The sequence below is a fragment of the Triturus cristatus genome, chromosome 6 (assembly GCF_964204655.1).
Source record: "Triturus cristatus chromosome 6, aTriCri1.1, whole genome shotgun sequence".
Taxonomy (NCBI): domain Eukaryota; kingdom Metazoa; phylum Chordata; class Amphibia; order Caudata; family Salamandridae; genus Triturus; species Triturus cristatus.
This window is the reverse complement of record NC_140589.1, coordinates 113,129,929-113,150,607: the sequence shown is the minus strand read 5'-3', so window position 1 is coordinate 113,150,607 and position 20,679 is coordinate 113,129,929. Positions and strand designations below refer to the sequence as shown.

General features: G+C 46.9%; 1 protein-coding gene across 1 annotated transcript in view; it reads right to left on the bottom strand.

The window, feature by feature from the left end:
* Positions 1-20,679, bottom strand: part of LOC146816480 (exportin-5-like) — a 1,728,456-nt gene that overhangs the window by 267,243 nt on the left and 1,440,534 nt on the right. The gene's annotated exons all lie outside the window — the stretch shown is intronic.

Here is a 20,679-nt window from a genome sequence, read left to right as displayed (position 1 = left end):
ATAGTCCGGTTCAAACCGGTGCTGGGGCACTCCAGCCCCAGTCCTGGCGCGAAACTGGACAAAGGGAAGGGGGTGTAACCACTCCCCTCCCTGGTCCCACCTATAGGAGGGACCTAGCAGGTAACCCAGACCCCCAGATTAGTATAAGAGTGGGAGCTGAGTCCCTAGGACTTTGGATTATCCTGATAACTGAAACTTGAACAGAAACTCTGGACCTTCGACATTCGACTACGGAAGAAGACTGAAGAATTTCCCTTGTGGCCAAGGAGTGGCCACCCTGTGCAAACAGGCACCATCAAGCGACATGCCGTTTGCTTTGCCCAGCGTTCTACGAGGAACCGACTGCAGAGCCCGACCAGCGCCTTGACTTCCAGGCTTCTCCAACCCTGATCCACATCCACAGCAAAGCTGAGACCTGTGGAGGCGACGAGAGACGTGGGCCCGGCTACCTGGGAAAATTGGCTACTTGCTTCCAGCGCAGCTTCTGAGGCATCCTCGAAGTTGTGCTCTGGGGATTGAGAAGCCCCAACCCCGAGCACCATCTGCACCGAAGATAAGCCCTCCACGAGTTCTGCGTGGGGTCCTTCTGCATTTCCCTGCTCGACGCGTCTGTCCGGTTGCTTGCCCGTTGGCTAGTGACCTCTGCGACGACGAACCTGTGACTTTCCACCGCTGGTTTGGCTCCTCCAGACTGGCCCTTGCTTCCCTGTGAAAGAGAATCACCTCAGGCCTTCCTGGTCTGCAACAGAAGCGAATCCTTCATTGTGCGTGGGTTGCGCTTGCCAAGGCTTGTTGTGTCCCAACTCGACATCGACGCCGCCGACAGCAAGAGCCCTCGTGGGACAGCTCGCCTCCTGGTTCTGGTCGTCCTCGACGTCTCCTGGTACCCGTGGCTGCTGCAACAAGCTTCACCTCTTCACCTGCATCTTCACGACATCGCCCGGTTCCTTCCCGGCTCCTGGCTGGTGACCTAGACTCTGTCCCCTCTGCTTGCAGGTATCCTCCTTCTTGGTTCCATCCTTGGAATCCACCGGACACTCTTCACTGACTGCCTGTCAGCATCTTTTCTTCAGGCATCCATAGGAGTCGATGACGAAACCCAACGCAAGTTCACACCTATGCACCCGCAGCCCGTGGGCTAGGTAACTTGAGTACTACGGTGCTCACAAGGGTATTGACTATCCTAGTGTCTAGTTTCCAAGTCTCTAACTCCTAGCTCCTTCCGAAGTGTCCTAAAACTCTTAATTTCTAAACATTACTATTTCTATCGACTTTAACGCATTACGCGTGAGTGTTTCCACTCTGCACCTGAATCCCGTGGGCCTCCCACTGCCTAGCAACTGATAGGATAGTGTAGCCCCAGCGATTCCCTAGGCCTAGGCCTAACCTGTGTTCGTGACAGTGGTTCTTATACCACTTACTTAGTATATGGTTTGCGTGGCCCCTAGGGCCCAACTGTATTACTTACCTGTGTGACTTATGTATGCTTAAATAAGACTGTGTTGTATTTACCTCGAATCTCATAAAGAGTGCAGAGGGTATTTTGACTAGAATAAATACATTCTATTTTTATAATATATCTGTTGTGGTGTCCTTTCATTTGATATTCAAGGGGTTGCAAATGGTATGACAGCTGGCTTCACATGCCATGCAGAGTTTAGCCTAAGACTGCTCTTGTCCATGCTACCACTAGGATAGCTGGTCTATAAGGTTGACTTTACAACCAATCACCATAAGGGTTGTTTGGACTGATACAAGGTGTACACTAGAACTAGTGACATCATATATCAGGCCAACTTCTCACATTCCCCTTATGTGTGTGGTTTGCGAATAGTGAACCACTAGCCAAAGGGATGTATGATTATGGTCCATCAAGCAGTAATAGTCACCTATGTAGACCTTGTGTCGTGTAACCGTGTATATTGTTTGTCCATTGTTTACAACACCATATGGTGCAAAGTGAAACTCCATATACATAAATGTGACACTGTGTGAGTCAGGGGAAGCACAATTATGGTCCGCAAAGGTTTTGCACATGCTGACTACGTTGTCTGCTGTGAGTTCCTTGGGGGGTGGGTGCCTGGACTGGCCAGGGGCCAGGACCCCTGCCTGTGCGACCTTAGCCTCTAAACAATATTCATTCGTGCGACTAAGGATGTTATCAGTTTCACGTCTTCATGTTTGCCAACAGACGCTGGACCTGGAAAGCAGTATCCGGGAGTGTGAGAACTTTGGCTTTGGGTTTTCGGCAGCGTTGGACCCAGGCCCAAAGGTAAGCGCTGATTTGCAGACAGAGAATACTTCCAATGGAAAGGGTGGTGAGTATTCCCAGGTTTCACTTAAAGCCTCTTTCTTTCCTTTCTAACTGCTCCTTAGTGAAGCACAAATTTAAGCTATTTGACTTCATATATGATCATTGTACTAGAGCAATCTTCCTGACTGAGACGTGGGTCTCAGAAAATTGTGAGCCTGACATCCTGGCAGCTTTCCCGCCAGGCTATGCGTTAGTAAGATTGGATAGGCAATCCCAACCTGGTGGGGTATTGCCATCATTTTTAAACAGTTCCTGCAGAACAAGTTACTTACCTTCGGTAACGATGTATCTGTAAGAAACATTAGTTAGTTAGATTTCTCACCTTAGAATATCCCCAGGCGTCAGGCTGGATCCGGAAAGATTTTTGTAGCAATACCCCTTGCACCTCGCTAGGCGTCGTCTGCGGCTCCGCGTCCGTCGTCGGCGTTGTGCACCGGAATGACGTCGGAGTACTTAGATGCCGCCTTCGCGCGCTGACGTCAGTTCTTCTTTTTTCCGCGCCAGTAAGTGCCGATCCCGGAAGTGCTTACCCCTGACGCCTGGGGATATTCTAAGGTGAGGAATCGAACTAACGTTTTTCTTTCAGATGTGTAGTTTAGCTATAGTAGCCATAGCTGGCTGCAAGGTGGTACTTTTCTCCTGACCTGTTCAATTAACTTTTCCTTTAAAGGGATTCTGATCTATTGGCCACCAGGTCCTGCTGCTAGCTTTGTCTCTTCTTTGGTAGATGTCCTACCCCAGCTGGTTCTATATTATTCTAACTTTACCGTGGTCGGGGATATTAATCTTCACTTTGAAGATCTGATGTGTCCTCTAGTTTCAGCAATGGTAGCCGACTTAGCCAGTCTTCATTTGCCTCAGTTGGCCTCTTTGCCAACACAGAAGTGTGGCGATACGTTGAATCCTATGTTTTTTAATCCTGTCGATCTAATAGTTTGTCTTTTTCTGCTGCTGGTCTAGTCCAACCTTAGGGCCATTCCCGTTTGTATTCTTTATAGCAATCCCTCGAAAGCTACCACTGGATTGAAGTTGAAAACTCCGAGATAGGCTAAGGGTACCTCTCCAAATTTCACCACAGCACTCGCTGTGAATCGTCCAATACTCAATAGCTGCCCCACTATAGCAAACACTCAAGTTGGTGACGGGATGTTGGGAACACTAGACTCCATTGCACCAGTAGTAGAGAGAAATGGTAGCAGAACTAAACGTACTGCTGATTGGTTCAATGAGGCATTAGCCATGCTTAGAAAGAGTTGCAAGCACTGTAAGCACACATGGCGTAGGACTTTTGATCAGACTAGTAACGAGGCGTACCGATCTGCTCAGAAATTCTCAAACTCTGCCACAGTCGCATCAGGCAGGTGTGGTGTGAATTTTACGCTACTAAAATTTAGATGGTTCAGAACTCCTCTGGAGGTTTGCTCTCTTGTTAAAGCATTATCATCATTGGATCGAGTTTCTGAAGCAACACCTTAATCTGAGGAAAGCTGGCAAATGTTCCTAGTACAAAGTCTCCACCATTTATTCCTCCTTTCCGAAGGTAGCTAGAAATGTCCCTTGTTGCAATACGTGGTTTAGGCCCTCCAATAAAAGCAATTGCTTGCTCCAGTTTAAACTCATTGATGGGGATGAGCTGCAGGTTTGCATGTCTTCTATTAAGTTGGGTTCTCCTCTTGACCCGGCTATGCCCAGTATTTTTTGGGCGTAGAGCTGCTGTACTTTTTCCTGTATTTAAGGAGCTGCCTAACAGCTCTTTTGTGGCGGCTCAGGCGCTTCTGAACTGGAAACATAAATCTGTCCTTCCTTTGCTTAAAAAGTCTTCTCTTGATCTTGCTACACCAGAGAATTCCACACCGATCGCTCTACTTCCTTTTTTTATCAAAAGTGGCAGAAGAATTAATTAATCAGAAACTGTCAGGTTTCCTTGAGGAGAAGGATCTTCTACAAAGAACGCAATCTGGCTTCCACCCTCGATATAGTACTGAGTTGTCTCTTCTGTTAGCTTCAGAATCCGTGCGCCAGATTATGGACAGATGGGACACCGCAGCACTACTGGTCCTGGATTTAAGTGTGGCCTTTGACACTGTATCCCACAGTCACCTATTAGAGCAGTTGTGAGGTTATAGTGTTGTCCATAGAGCATTAAAGTGGCTGACTTTCTTGTATAGTCACACTTTCCAGCTTCTCCAGAAGTTCTAAGGTGGTTCCTTGGTCACAGGGGGTCCCCAGGGCTCCTTGTTGAGCCCTACCTTATTCAACTTGTACATCCGTCCCCAGTCAGACATCATCGTACGTTATGACATTGAAATAATATACTCCCATGATACCTAGTTGATCGTTACCTTGTCACAGAATTGCTGCGGCAGACTCTGAGGGCATGCTTGCCAGACGTATCTCACTGGATGAGCCTCAACTGCCTAAAGTTATATGCAGGTAAGACAGGGGTCCTGATCTTCGGCAAGCAGCCCTCAATATGGTCCTCTGCCTGGTGGCCGGAGTCTCTGGGTCCTTTTCCTTTGAAGTCAAACCCACTTTTGAGAGGCAAACCACAGCCTTCGCTGACAAGTGTTTTGGTATTATTAAATCTCTCAAAAGTTTTTTTTCATCTTTTGCCTGTCTCGTCCCAGAAGACAAAGATCCAAGCTTTAGTGGTTTCTCGGCTGGACTACTGCAACATCTTACATCTGGGAGCCACTCAGGCGAGGTTCATAATACTTCAGTGTGTTTAAAATTCGGCAGCTCGCCTCTTGCTCAATCTCCCCAAGTATGCATCTATGGGTATAGCACTTCATAAACTGCACTGGCTCCTGGAGGAGAAGCGCCTCTCTTTCAAAGCCCTTTGCTTCGGTTATAGAATTCAAAGGAAGATAGCGTGGCCTATCTGCATCCTCTTCTTACTTCTTATTCTCCTAGGAGGTGCCTTAAGTCTTCAGAGGCATTCCTAGTGCAGGTTCCCAGAGTCCAGAAAGCTCGCTCTGGCCGAAGATTTTTCAGCTTTCTAACGTCTAAACTCTGGAACTCCGTTCGGCTGCAGCAATCTCAGTGATAACCTCAGTTATGGAAAAATCTGAAGACTTGCAATTTTACATAGACTTCTCTTTGTTTGCTATTCCTCAGTTGCTTCTAATCTCTTCGCACAGGGACACTCCTTATGGGAGTAGCTATGCACTTTATAAAACTCAAATTCATCCATTCATTCATTCTTTATCCATAGTTTGCAAACACCAACAGTGTTTTGATAGTGCCATCAAAACACTATCACATATCTCCCAAACATATGGGGCCCCTGGAACGCCTACCGCGGGGGTATTTGCGAGCCGCCACTGCTGCCTCACCGGCTCCGTCCCCCTAGTTGACCCCCTCCCCCAGCCCCGGGCTCAGAGTTCCCCCAGTCCTGGACTTGTTTCCCTTCCCCCTCTTCAGATTCCTGTGGATGGTCGGGGTCCCTTATTCGAGGAGCACGTGTGTTTACCTTCGATCGCGGGTTGCCTTGCGGGTGTGTTTTTTTTTTTTTCTATGATGTTGCGTGTGTATAAAATGAAACCGTATTGTGGGCTTATAGTCATGTGGCTTACGTCGTTGATGTCTCCTGATTTGCTTCTCTGTAACGCCAAGTGCCCTTTTGTAAGTTTGTCAGGTGCTCCTGTCACTCTAGCGGCCGGCCGGAAGGTTGTAGGCCCATACTTGTATATACTGGAGAGTGCAATAAACGGTTTCAACAAAAAAAAAAAAAAAAAAAAAAAAAAGAGCAAAGCGCAATTGTAGTTCAGTTGAAAGTTTAAAAAAAGAAGAAACAGTGATGACTCAAAGATTCAGAGAAAGAGGATACTCTGAATCAGTGATAACGAAAGCTCAAGTTGAGGTGGTCAAAAGATCAAGAGAGTCATTATTAGTTGACAATGCAAACAAAAGTGATGAAATGGATAAAATCAGGTTCATCACCACTTTTAATAACCAAGCCCATGAGTTACGCAAGGGCCTAAATAAATTCTGGCCAGTATTGCACACTGATAATGATATATCAAGCAACATTGAGACTTTCCCACAAATCACTTTTAGGAAAGCTGCTTCATTAAAAGATACACTCTGCAAAGCAATTGAATCTACACGAGCTAACACTTTAGGAATACAAGGTTTCTACACATGCAGAAAATGTAAAGCTTGCAAATACAGTAAAAACTGCAAAGAATGTGTGCTGTCACCTCTTGAAAAACCTTACAAAATTCTTAAACACACCACATGTAAAAATGATTTTGCAGTCTATGCTCTGTCCTGTCGCTGCCAAAAAGTGTACATTGGAAGTACAATTCACAAAGCTAGGATTAGAATCCTTGAACATCTACGCGCCATTAAACATGGCGACAAACAATATCCAATGGCACGCCATTTTGTGAGTCACCACAATCAGAATAGTAATCTTTTAAGTTTTTGTGTTCTGGATTCAGTTAAAGCAAATGAAAGAGGAGGAAATAGAGTCCAAGAGTTGAGACGTCTTGAATCCAAACTTATTATCCAATATGGTACTCTGGTACCCATTGGACACAATTGTGACGAGGAATTAGCTGTACATTTAGGGTAGTCATATACAAACAACATTTTCCAGCATTTCAGAGAGTTCATTGAGTCTCACAGAGGACCAGCTGCTTCGGATTCATATTTTAAAGTAATTAAAGTTTATCATTAGGTTTTAGTGGTTTTGAGTGAGGTAGTAATTTTTTGGTGTGTTCAATTATGTTTTAATTGAAATCTCTGTTTTTCTTTTTTGTTCACAGAATAAAAAGAAGTATGGCTAAGCTTGAAAGAAACGCAAAAAACTAAAGTATCTTTTTAAGGGAATATCCTTTTTGACCATAAAACTGCCGTGATGGCATTTTTATCATTAAATGCCCACTTGGGCTTTAGACTAAAGGGTTTTTGGGTATTACACTTAATGCACTTCTCTTCTTTTTGGCCCATTGTACTTCTAAATTAATACGATATCTGTCATTAGTCTGTATTTCTGATTACATATTTGATAATTTTTTCTTAATATTGGCCCACTTGGGCATGAAGCGAATGAGCACATGAAAAACATTGTTGTTTCTATTATATTGTCACATTTGTGATTTTCAATGCGTTTCCGGACAGCCAAATGGGAAAAATCTATATTACGCCCACTGGGGCAGTCTTAGTATATGTATTAATTAAACTTGCCATTAGGCAGACTGTCAGTTTTGTTATCCAACGTAAATGTGCCAATTGCGGTGAATCACTCGTATGTTAAAGCAGCACATTTTTCTGTGATTATTTTGCAAATTTAAAGTTTTTGTTGAAAAACAGAGTGATGCCTTAAACCACCACCAAGTATTTTTTCACTTTCAATGAAATTGTAAACCACGTGGTTTTTGTTGTTTAAAATACTTCCTGTTCTCAGCACACTTCACTCGTGAGCAAGGGATTTTCATCCCGAAACGCGTTGAGTCGGTCGTTTGGCAATTGCTCCTAATAAATGAACTGTGGTGAAGCTCAAGAGTGTTCGTGGTTGCTGTGTTTGTCCAGGTACGGAGTACGGAGGGATAACGGCGTTTATGTGATATGTATATGTATATATATATATATTTAATGTAAAATTAATGTAAATAATGTTTATTAGAACAGAGAATAATGCAGCATACAATGCTGCGACATACATCAGCAAAGATATATTCCCATTACTTGTATTTACAGAGGCTAACCTCATTGGAACAGATGGCGACGCAAAACCGCTTGTCGTACGGCTGCATAACTTCTTTGCACTGATTCTAGGCAGTAGTGTTGCGTGAATATGCGGGTGCTCTTCCACGCTGCAGCATGGCATATTTTATCCAGCAGGACACCTGCAAAAGGAGCAGCTGAGATAGATACTGCTCCTGTGGAGTGTGCCTTCGCTCTAGTGTATAGTGGTTTACCAGCCTTGCTGTGTCAGAACAGTATGGTACCAGAGATCCATCTGGCGATGGTAGCTTTGATGACTGAAGGACCTTTATGAGATAGTCCATAAGAGACCAAAATCTGATCAGATTTTCTGAATTGCTTGGTACGATGTAGATAAAATTTTAGGCAAGATTTAATGTTCAAAGTGTGGGGAGACATTTCATCTGGAGATTGCAGATTTGGAAAGAAAGTGCGCAATATAATAGGTTTATTGAGGTGAGATTGTGATAGAACCTTGGGAATGAACTTTGGATTTGTTCTGGGAAGCACATAGTCATCAGTGAAGTGCTAGAAAGGTTCCTGAATTGTAAAAGCCTGAATTTCACGGACTCTTCTAGTCGACGTGCAAGCCAATTATAGAGCGACCTTCCAGGTGAGAAATTTGAGATCTGTCCTGTGAATGGGCTCGAATGGCGGCTTCATAAGCTGCAAGAGAATCATACTGATATGCCATTCTGGGGAGGAGCCCTTTTTGGAGGGAAAGATCTAAACAATCCCTTAATGAATTGTTTGACTATCCTAGTGGAACAGAGAGAGGGAGAATGAGAGGGCCGCGTGAATCTTGAAATTGCAGCTAGGTGAATCTTTACAGATGCATGTACCAATCCTGATCTAACCAGAGAGTAGGTATGGCAGAATTTGTTCAGGTGACACTTCAAAGGATGGAGATTAGATTGGTGACACTATAAGCAAAATCTTTTCCATTTGAATCTGTATGTTTTGTTTGTTAATTCAGCCCTCGCTTTGGCCAGAATGTCTCTGCTGTCTTGAGAGACTGACATCCCAGAATTCATTTATTTCAGGGGCCACTTAAGTAATCGGAGAGAGGGTGGTACCAGGTGCACGATCTAGCTGTTGCTCCTCGTCAGGAGGGTGTTAATTCTGGTTAGGCGAATGGGATTCTTCTCCGAGAGCTGCAGGAGCTCCACAAACCAATGCTGTCTGGCCCATTTGGGAGCTATTAGAATGAGGCGACTGCTCTCCATCTTCATCTTGGTGAGGATCCTTGGTATGAGAGGGAAGTGGGGTAAAAGCATATGCATAAATCCTAGACCATCTCATTGACAGGGCAATCCCCAAAAACCATGGGAGAGGTATCGACTGGCATAAAATTTACATTCTTGTTTGTCGCGAAAAGATCCAGTGCTGGTTAATCACAGCGTGAGAAGACCCTGTCCAACCCTGGCTCATCCAGTTCCCACTCGTGGCAACTGTCTGTGGTTCTGCTAAGTGTGTCCCCTAAGGTGTTTCTCCTGACACACGTTCGGCTTTCAAAGTTATGTGGTGGGCTGCCAGCCAATTCCAAAGATCTTGAGCCTCTTGCGAGAGAGACAGGGACTTTGTCCCTTCCTTATTTGTTGATCAAAAACATGCTGGTCGAATTGTCTGTAAGAGTGGAGTACCTTGCAGCGCCAACAGGGTCAAGTGAGGCGCTGGAGAGGAGATGGGCTCCGGCGCCAGAGGAGTTCGACTGAGAGCAGAATGAGAGGGGGATGTCATCCTCAAAACTGATTCTGCAGAGGCTGGCATCAGGAGTGGATTCATCTAAGAGACCTGTGGCATTGGGTAGAAGGGAGTGAAAGGCGTCGGCTGAAGCGGCATCTGCATTCCTCCAAGACAGTAGGTCAGAGTACCTATGGGGCCAACAATCACACCAGTGGTGATCATGGCTTAATTACACATACTGAAGATAGCATTAAGAAAGGCTGACTGATCTGTCTCCAGAGCTGGGTAGCCGGGGTATTGAGTACATTAGAGATGGTACCACAGGATAAACCGGATGAGAGGCTGGTGTTGGGCCCTGATGGAGCTGCAGGCGCCAAGTTGGATGCAGTTAGCACTGATCGATCTTTTTCCAGTAGACGCTCAACATCAGATTCTGGATTAGGTGAAGTCACAGGTCTTTGAGAGGACTATTTACCTTTTGAGTCCTGCCACCGTGATCCATGTCTCCTCTTTTTCTTATGTTTCCTCCGGGATTACTTGGAAGATGGAGGAGACGTTGACCTGGATCTTGGGTGCAACTACCGAATTCCCCGCTGTTTATCTTCCACTTTGACCATAAGCATCTTCCTTTCCTTGGGATGCATCCTCAAGTAGGAACTACATGGCTCAATGTCACGGTCTGAACATAGGACCAAGAGACCGAATTAGAGAGAGTCCATAAAGGACATCTTGCCCTCACAATCTCTGCACCGACTAAAACCAGGATGCTTCGGAAGAGACAAAACAAAGAGGAATCGTCAAATAACAAATTTCTGAAGAGAGGTAACTTCAGAACGCGTTGATGGCAAGCAGACAAGGAGCCGGCACCCCTACCGATGTAGGAGAGTTATGGAAAACTTACTTCCAGAATCAGACTTCGCTGGGATATTCAAAAGGTGAGGAAACTGCAGAATGAGGTATTCATCAGAATTAGAGATTTGCAGAGAGTACCCTCTCTGCCAACTGTAGGCCCGTCTGTCTCATTTGAAGTCAGACAGACCTTTAGGATGTTGATGGCAGAGACTGCTCTGTTTCTGCCGCTGACATACACCTCAGATGGCATGACAAAGTAATGGCTGTCTGAGTTTTTGTCATTTGTCCGCCTGCTCTATTTAAAGTGGGCAGACATATGGCAAGTTTTCACTATCCATCACAGCCAGCCAAGGGGTAGTGAAAACTGCAAAATGAGACCCATGCCATGGAAGAAAACTCCCATTGGAGGGGAGAGGAGGGAAGGGGTGTCTATGCTTTTTTATTTTCAAAAACAAAATCCCCCTCTGCGATTCTGCTTTTGAAAATAAAAAATGTTGAAAGTAGAACGCACGACTGACATGTTGACAGAGTAATCTGTCAAACTTTCAGTGCATTCACAGACACCGCTGTGGCAGCGGTTCCTGGAAATGCAAGAGATGACCTCTAAATGTGGCGAGCTAAGTCCCCCGCAATGGTAGGAATAAAGTACTTTACCATGAGGACAGGACAATCTGTCCGCCAAGCTCTAAATCAGGCCCTCAGTCTCGCCTTACCCCAAGTTTTGAAGATGCTTAAGGAATCTTTTAAGATCCACTGATGACATGTCACCAACAAAGGATGTAGTTGGAGAACGCTGTACAGAAAGTCGTTCAGATATTTACAAGGCTATCATAAGTGAGGATATCATCGACAAGGCTGGTGTCCATGAGGATATCTTCCCCGCTTGCCCCACACAAGGAAATTGCTGATAAGAACACTGACAAACATTCTTAAGGAATTTGTCAAGGATCTTTTCAGAGCCTTCCTTCTGAAGAGGGGTCTGACTAAAAATGGGAGCTCAACATCGTTATTACTCCAGCTAATGAGCACCCAATTCAAACTGATCCATGTGGCTGACCTAAAATACTAGTCTTGGAAAGAAAATTGTTTGCTACTTGCATGTAACGGTAGTTCTCCAGCTTTGATATCATTCATAAATTCATCTGCTTTGTAACACCTCTGTCTAGCTGGCAGTCCCACTGTAACATTATCATAGGAACCCAGTATTGAAGATAGCCAACGAGGATGGATGTGTATCAACTAACCACCTAATTGAAAAACAACCAAATGTTATCTAATGAGGTGAGATGACCGTGACAAGCATAGTGAGGATCACACTCCCTCAGGCAAATCTATAAAAGATACAAAACTGAAAAAAAACATATTCTAGGTAAGTGAATATTTTCTTGTGCAGCACTGGATCTTTCATAACTTCACATGCTTGAATCAGAATAACGAGCAGCATATTGCATCATAGGATAATAATCGATGGTCTGTAAAGCAGAAACAGGATCCCCTTACTGAACTGGATAACAAAGGAATGCCTGTCCCACTACCTGCTCTTTTTGTACTGTTGATTCTAGACAGTAGTCTTGAGTTGCTGCCCTGCATAAGTCTGCCTACGGTACTCCAGCATACAGAGATTTAGTAGGGGAGATACTTCACATACAGTGCCTTGGATCAGTCTGACTGCTTTTTGTTTTTTAAAACATATTTTATTGGTCAAATTGCGCATACATCGCAGGGCTCTGCACTCCAGAGACATCTGCAGAATCAAGCCATACATTATCACGGGATCAATCGACTTTTGTGAGTGACATCAAAATGCATACAAAACAATACAACCCCCCCCAACTCCCCACTCCCCCGCCCCTCCCCTTGAAGTCGCACAGAGTCCACATAGTCCTGTCCACCGCCTTTGTACAGAACAGAAGAGTCCTAGCATGATAGCACACACACCCCCGGATTCCCCCAACCTGCACCACCACAGACCCACGTGCACCAGCAATCACCCCAATGGATGAGCCTCTACAACAGCTGGTGGCTCCAGCCACAGACCCCGGTAATCCGCCCATCGTTTCCATATTTTGTAACGCTTGCGTGGGCATCCACAGGCTACAAAAATAGGCTGTTCTAACCCCATACAAAAGTCCAAAGCATTCTTCCATGCGGCCACCGAGGGGGCCCGCTGCCCCTTCCACACGTCTTTGCGATATCCCGCTTCGCCAATGTGAGACCCAGTTGCATGAGATGTCGTTTGTACACATTACCCCCTATTCCCTCCATAATGTGAAGCAGGGCCAGCTGCGGCGTACGCGGGAGCTCCCACCCCAAGACTTCCGAGAGGCAGGAATACACCACTATCCAAAAACGATCTAGGGAAAGGCACTGCCAGATAGTATGTATAAACGTGCCCTCCTCTCGACCACATCGAAGACACTCCGGGGAGGCAATCAAACCCGCCCGCCACAGTCGAGCCCGGGTAAAATAGACCCTGTGCAGATATTTAAACAGGATGAGGCAAAGGCGCTCCCCGTGGGGCTGCCAAGGCCTCCCTCCAATCCTCCTCCTCCAGCGTGCCCACATCCACCTCCCAATCCTCCCGAAGCCTATGAAGTGTGGGGGAGCAATGACTAACTAGGGATTGGTCAATCCGGGAGATCTTTTTGTCTCCAGCTCACCCATGAAGACTTTCGCTTCCAGCGTGCTGAATTCAGGGAGAGAATCCACACCTTCCAGGCTAGGGGACAGAGCATGGCGAAATTGGAGGTACCGATAGAATTGTGACTGAGGCATAAGGAATTTCCTCTGTAGATCCTGGAAAGACTTGAGTGTCGTGCCCCTCATAACATCCCCCAGGGTGGAAATACCAATTTCATCCCATCCCTGGAAGCCCTGCAGGGCCGCCAAATCGGGCAGGCACCCATTATTTCAAAGGGGGGTCTCCAGAGTGAGGGTATTCCACGAACCCATGCGTCGTAACGCCTGCCTCCAGATCACGAATAGCCCCTGTGTGGCCGATGGCATCGCGCCCCGCAACGGCGCCGAGTACAGAATTGTATGTAGCATGTGGGGCCCCATGAGTCGTGGCTCCAGCGCATATGCCGGGACTCCCCTGTCCCCATACCACCACTCATTAAGGACCAGTAGGTGTGAGGCCTGGTAGTACGAGAGAATGTCCGAGGACGCAAGTCCTCCACAATAGGTGGGTAGAACGCATGTTCGCAGAGCCACACGCACTTTTCACCCCTCCCACAGAAACTGCCCAAGCACAGAATTGACCAGCCGGCACCATCTGGGTGGGATCGGGTACGGGTGATTCTGTAGCTGGTAGAGCAGTCGAGGAAGCGCCACCATCTTGAATATTGCTGATTTGTCATACAATGTCAAAGGCATGCGCGACCAGGACTTAAGATCTGCACGGACTCGCTCCCATACCGGAGCCAGGTTCCGCTCCCAGGAGATGGGCGGCATCTCCAAAACGAACACCCCTATGTATTTCAGACCCCCACCACTGCCAACTGGAGCGTGGACGCCCATGTGCCCACTCTTGTCCGATCCCCCAGAACCCACAATGTGGATTTGCGGGAGTTCATATATAATCCAGATGTCTTCCTAAAGATCTGCATGATCCGCAGGAGTCGTGGTCCCGTCCTGTCCAATGCTGTGAGGAAGAAAAGGACATCGTCGGCGTACAGTGCGATCCTGTCGGACAGGTCCAGAGCCCACACAAAGCCCCAGATCTGCGCAAGTCTGACTGCTTTTGAACAGCAGAATGTTACTGATGCTGCAACCTCATGAGCTTAACCTTGATTTGAGATGGGATGCCCATTTTGAGGTTTTACAAAACCTGCTAATAATTTGTCAGATTTACAAAATACTGGGATCCATCATTTTAGACTTTGAGATCTCCTGATGTATTTTTATGTGTGCAGTGAGTGCTCTCTCTTGCATTGGATGGATTTTGGAAAAACGATTTCAATAGCAATGGCACTTTCAGCTGAAAGTGAGTGGGAATTTTGGTTAATTATTAGTGTGACTTTGTTGTAGCGAAATTAAAGAGACGTATTATCGTGAATACCTGCATTTCACTGACTCTACTTGCTGATGTTAAGGCTAGCAGGAGTGCTGCCTTCCAAGAAATGTACTTTGTGGATCGGCTCAAGCAGGCTCCTTATCAGTTCAGAGAGAACAGTTTTTAGTTTGTAGGACTACACATAGGGGAAGAAACAGTACATAGCGTTGGTTTGTCTGAATCCATTAAAAAATGGGAAATTGCTGCAATAAGGACCTTTATTGAGGCATGTCTAGACCCGAAATGCTTCTCTAAGCAATTATCGGAGCAGCTGGTATGACAATGCTGTTGATGGCTGAAAGCTGTGTTCTTTACAACAGAAACAATCTTTTCCATTTTGTTCTGTAAGTTTTATTTGTGGACGAGGCTTGGCCTGTGCAAATATCCTTCTGCATTTGTCTGGAATATCTAGGTGGCGAAACTCATTGACCTTAGGAGCAAAGCTGACAAGCTCATTGATACCGGGTCAAGGTAGGGAACTTGCCCTTTGGATAGTGGCAACTGGTCTGCTGATATTAGTCATTTTTGTGATGCTTCTGACAGGAGAAGGAGTTACGTGAATCAATACTGTCTTGGCCATGCTAAAGCTATTAAGATTAAACATGGTCTCATCTCGCCCAGTACTCAGGTCCATGACCATCAAAAACACTTCTCCCCATGAACCCTGGCAGCGCATGTCTGCTGGTGCACTACCAGCATTTGCAGTTCATGTTGGTTGCAAAAAGATAAAAGATTGGCTTGCCCCGCCCCAGAGTAGGAAGGTCCAGTTCAATTGAACTTGGTTCGACTCCTATTCGTGGCACTCTCCTGCACATCGGCTAATTTTATCTGTCCAGTTGCTGACCGCACATACAAGTGCTCTGCTGTAAAAGTTTAGTGCTGAATAGCCCAATTCCACAAACTCTGGGCTTCCATTGAGATAAAATAGAAAATGTAACCTTGTTCTTCTTTGTTTTACTACATTAAACATTGCAGTCATGTTGTCTACATGGACCAGGACTGAGGAGGCTTTGGTTCTTGGGAGAAATGCCTGTAAACCAAGTCTGACAGCTTGGGGTATGTTCATATGCTAACTCTTTGAGATGGGCTTCCCAACCCTCCACAGACTCATCGGTGGTCATTACGTTTGCAGACTCCTAATGGAACCAGATTTCTAGGTTTGTGTTTTGTTTTTTGGTCCACCCAGGCAATTCTCCTTTCATGTTTTGCGTAATCTTATTTCTTCTCCTCAAGCAAGCCTATAGTCTATACCCCAAACTTGTTAGTTACCCCTACCACAGTTTTAGAAGCTGGTGATATGAAGGGTGCCAGCCTTACCCTTTGGCTTCTTCCCATGAGCAAGGAAAAGATCCATTTGAGAGCAGATTCTTGTATGCAAATTCTGTGGATTGTGATGATGAGGGTATTGTGGGCAGCAGTGTTGAAGGCAACAGAGAAGTTGAGCAGGATGAGGATCCGCGGTTCGTTTTCGTTCCAGGATGGTTCAAATGTCGTCGGTGGTTGCGATGAGTGCTGTTTTGGTACTTGTTGATGGCATTCTCAATCACTTTGGCTGGATAGGGGAGATGGGTCAGAAGTTGCTCAGTTGATTTGGGTCGGCAGTGGGCTTCTTGAGGACGGCGTTAATTTCTGCAAGTGGTGAATGTGAGAAGTTGGCCTGATGTATGTCAATAGTTCTAGTGTACACCTTATATCAGTCCAAACAACTCTTATGTTGATTGGTTGTAAAGTCAACCTTATAGACCAGCTATCCTAGTGGTAGCATGGACAAGAGCAGTCTTAGGCTAAACTCTGAAAGGCATGTGAAGCCAGCTGTGATACCATATATAATCCCTTGAATACCAAATGAAAGGACACCACAGCAGATATATATATATATAAAATAAAGTGTATTTATTCTAGTCAAACCCTCAGCACTTTTTATGAGATTAGAGGTAAGTACAACACAGTCTTATTTATGCATACATTAAGTCACACAGGTAAGTAATACAGTTAGGCCCTAGGGGCCACGCAAACCATATACTAAAGAAGTGGTATAAGGACCACTGTCACGGAAATAGGATAGGCCTAGGCCTAGGGAATCGCGGGGGCTACACTACACTAGCAACAGTTAGGAAGTGGGAGGCCCACGGGATTCAGGTGCAGAGTGGAAACACTCACGCGTAATGCGTAAAAGTCGATAGAATTACTAGCAGTTAGAAATTAACAGTTTAAGGACACTTCTGAAGCAGCTAGAGAGTCGAGACTCGGAAACTAGACCCTAGGATAGTCACTACCCTTGTGAGCACCGAAGTACTCAAGTTACCTAGCCCACGGGCTGCGGGTGCATAGGTGTGAACTTGCGTCGGGTTTCGTCGTGGACTTCTATGGATGCCTGAAGGAAAGTTGCTCACAGGCAGTCAGTGAAGAGTGTCCGGTGGATCCCAAGGCTGGGATCAAGAAGAGAGGAGACCTGCAAGCAGAAGGGACAGAGTCAAGGTCACTAGCCAGTGACCACGTGGAACCAGGAAGGAACCAGGCGATGTCGTGAAGATTGCAGGTGAAGGTGAGCTTGTCGCTGCAGCCACGGGGACCAGGAGACGTCGAGGACGACCAGGACCAGGAGGCGAGCTGTCCCACGAAGGCTCTTGCTGTCGGCGGCGTCGAAGTCGAACTAGGACTCACCAAGCCTTGGCAAGCGGAACCCACGAAGAACGGAGGACTTGCTTCTGGTGCAGACCAGGAAGGTCTGGGGTGCTTCTCTTTTACAAGGAAGCGGTGTGGTAAATTTAAATTACCTGTACTTAATTTATGCGGTAAAGTTCAATAAGGATAACTCAGAGTAAATAAGAGGCAGAATCCGTGATATTTGAGGTTTTAAAAAGGGGTTTATTCCTTAAAAAGGAATTGGTTCGAACCAGGCAATCGGATTCCGTCACCACGAAGGTTCGGGAAGGGATCAAGCATACTTTATTGACAGGTTATCATATATATAGTCAATGCATTACAGTAAAGGCAGATGCAGAAGGCGTAACAGTTGAGAGGAGAGATAAGAATACACATACGTAATGAAAAAGGCGTTATAATAGGCGTGCATAAGGGCGTGTACTAGAAACGTCATTATGAGGATGTCACAGGTGGGTGGATCCATAAGAGAATCCTGCAATGTCAGCAGAAATACATGGCAGAGATGCGCGTGCAGCAGCATGACGTGTGATTGACGTATAACTGGAGGGTGAAGGGGACTTGACATTTAGCCCTACATGAGGAGACAGAAGTCTGGGATGTCAGAACAACCTAATCCCAAATCGTATCTAATATCTTGTGTTTAAGGAACTGTATTATCTGGAAGGAAAGGTCTCTCGGGCAGAGGCTATTCTATACTGACTGCTAGTGCGTGTATAAGCGTCTACGTGTCTACATGAGATGCGAGGGAGCATGGGCCTACCGTGGTAACAGGAGCTATGAATTACTTGCACGGAGACAGTAAGGCCGGGCCCTTTGCTCTGCAGCTGGAAGGATGTTTACCTAAACTACTAGACAGGAATTTGCAGAGAAGCGGGAGCCAGTCTGGAGGAGCCAAACCAGCAGTGAAGATTTCAGGGTGCGTCGTCACAAAGGCCACTAGCCAACGGGCAAGCAACCGGACAGGCGCGGCAAGCAGGAAAATGCAGAAGGGCCCCACGCAGGACTCGTGTAGTGTGGGGGGCTGATCTTCGGTGCAGATGGTGCTTGGGGTTGGGGCTTCTCAATCCCCGGTGCACAACTTCGAGGGTGCCTCAGAAGCTGCGCTGGAAGATACTCGCCACTTTTCCCAGGTAGCCGGTCCCACGTCTCTCGTCGCCTCCACGGATCTCAGCTCGGCTATGGATGTGGATCAGGGTCAGAGAAGTCTGGAAGTCAAGGCTCTGGTCGGGCTCTGCAGTCGGTCCCTCGTAGAACTTCAGCAAAGCAAAGGGTAGTCTCTTGATGGTGCCTGTTTGCACAGGGTAGCCACTCCTTGGCCACAAGGGAGATTCTTCAGTCTTCTTCTTTCGTCGAATGTCGAAGGTCCAGAGTTTCTGTTCAAGTTGCAGGTTCAGGATAATCTAATCTCCTGGGGCCCAGCTACCACTCTTATACTAATCTGGGGGGCTGGGTTGCCTGCTAGGTCACGCCTTATGGGTGGGACCTGGGAGGGGGGTGGTTACACCCCCTTCCCTTTGTCCAGTTTCGCGCCAGGACTGGGGCTGGAGTGCCCCAGCACCCGTTTGAACTGGACTATGCACGGGACACCTTGTGTGCCCCAGGCATGTCTCATTCTTTTCATCCCTCCCTGCCCCAATACACTAAGGCCCGTCTGGGGCGGTGCTCGCACCTCCCAAGGCAGGAAACCTATTGTCCAAGCCTACCTTGCCGGAATCACTCCCAGCAGCAAGAGGTCAGACTCGTGTCTGTGGCAGCAGCATACATTTTGTGATGCTGGGGCTCTGGTTAACTTTAACCGGGTAAGTAGGTTACAACATGTCTTCTCCCTCTAGAAGGGAGGGATAATATCCTCATTCCCAGAAATGGGATGGGGGTATTATTCCACAGTGTTAGACACCTTACACGACATGTTTTGATAAAGCCAAACCATAGTTACCATAACCGTTTAAGATTATAAGGCACTTTAAGAGTATATGGTAGGCTATATCATAGAACAGCTATAAGGACATGGTTCCGAAAGCTGCAGACAGGCTCAGCTCATGCTAGAGCACCATCTCACATGTTACCAAGCACTTTGCCTCCAGGATTGTTAAGGCCTGCCATAGGAGTGACTGATAGGTACACATGTGTCTATATATAAGGGTAGATATAGGCATACTATATCTAAGCAAGGGGTGATTACACGACCTTGCCCCAGCTGAGTGATCAGCCAGTTGTGTCTGATTGGAAGGCCAGACCAGGGGTGGCATAATACATGCTGCAGCCCCTGGGAGGCCTAGGGTACACCTATGCCCTGGGTACCTAGGGTACACTGTACAGGGTCCAATAAGGTGATCCTTACCAATTGGGAATGTACCTAGGGTACATGGAGTCCATTTTAAAGAGAGAGCAGACAGCCTGAGACCCTGAATGGCAGGATCTCAGGCCAACTAAGACACTAGGCAAAAAGTTGGGGGTAACCATATTTAGATATCCACCTTCCTACAGTGAATGTGATGGAGGTGTTGATGAAGTGGGTCAGGGTGGTGCTAATTGGTGATATTCCCAGGTTGTAAATGTGGAGGGGGTATGGGCCGGTTGAGGTCCCTGAGTGGGTGGTCTGCATGATTGATGCGGTGTCGTTTCTAGTGAGGGTTGTCCATTTGGCCACGTGTCTGTCTTGGTTGGTGGTGGGTAGGTAGGTTAATGATGAGTTCTCTGGGGTTGGGTTGGTGTGTGAAGTTGCTGTAGATGTTTACAATTTTGCTGTGAAAGATAGTTAGGTGGTCGCAGAGTTGTTGGGAGGCAATTATGTTGACAGTGGCTGAGGGAAAGGTGAAATCCTTGATGATTGAGAAGATCTACCTGAAGATGTTGGAGCTTCCTTTGATGTGGTCCATTAGTCTTTTTTTAAATAGATACCAAAGCTGCCAGAATCAAAACTTACCTGCTGAGCCACGCCACGCCACTGCCGCCATTGCCGCCACCGCCAAGGGTCAACAGCATCTTCTGCGTCGCCGCCCCGGGACTGCAACTCCCGGCAGCCTCAGCGGCGGCGCGACGAGGTGACACGGAGCAAGCGCCAGGAGGCGCATAAATTGCTGAGGGACCGGCGGAGCGGGGGGGAGCTGCCAGAATCAAAACTTACCTGCTGAGCCACGCCACGCCACGCCATTGCCGCCACCGCCAAGGGTCCAAGGGTCAACAGCATCTTCCGCGTCGCCGCCCCGGGACTGCAACTCCCGGCAGCCTCAGCGGCGGCGCGACGAGGTGACACGGAGCAAGCGCCAGGAGGCGCATAAATTGCTGAGGGACCGGCGGAGCGGGGGGGGGGGAGCTGCCAGAATCAAAACTTACCTGCTGAGCCACGCCACGCCACGCCATTGCCGCCATTGCCGCCACCGCCAAGGGTCCA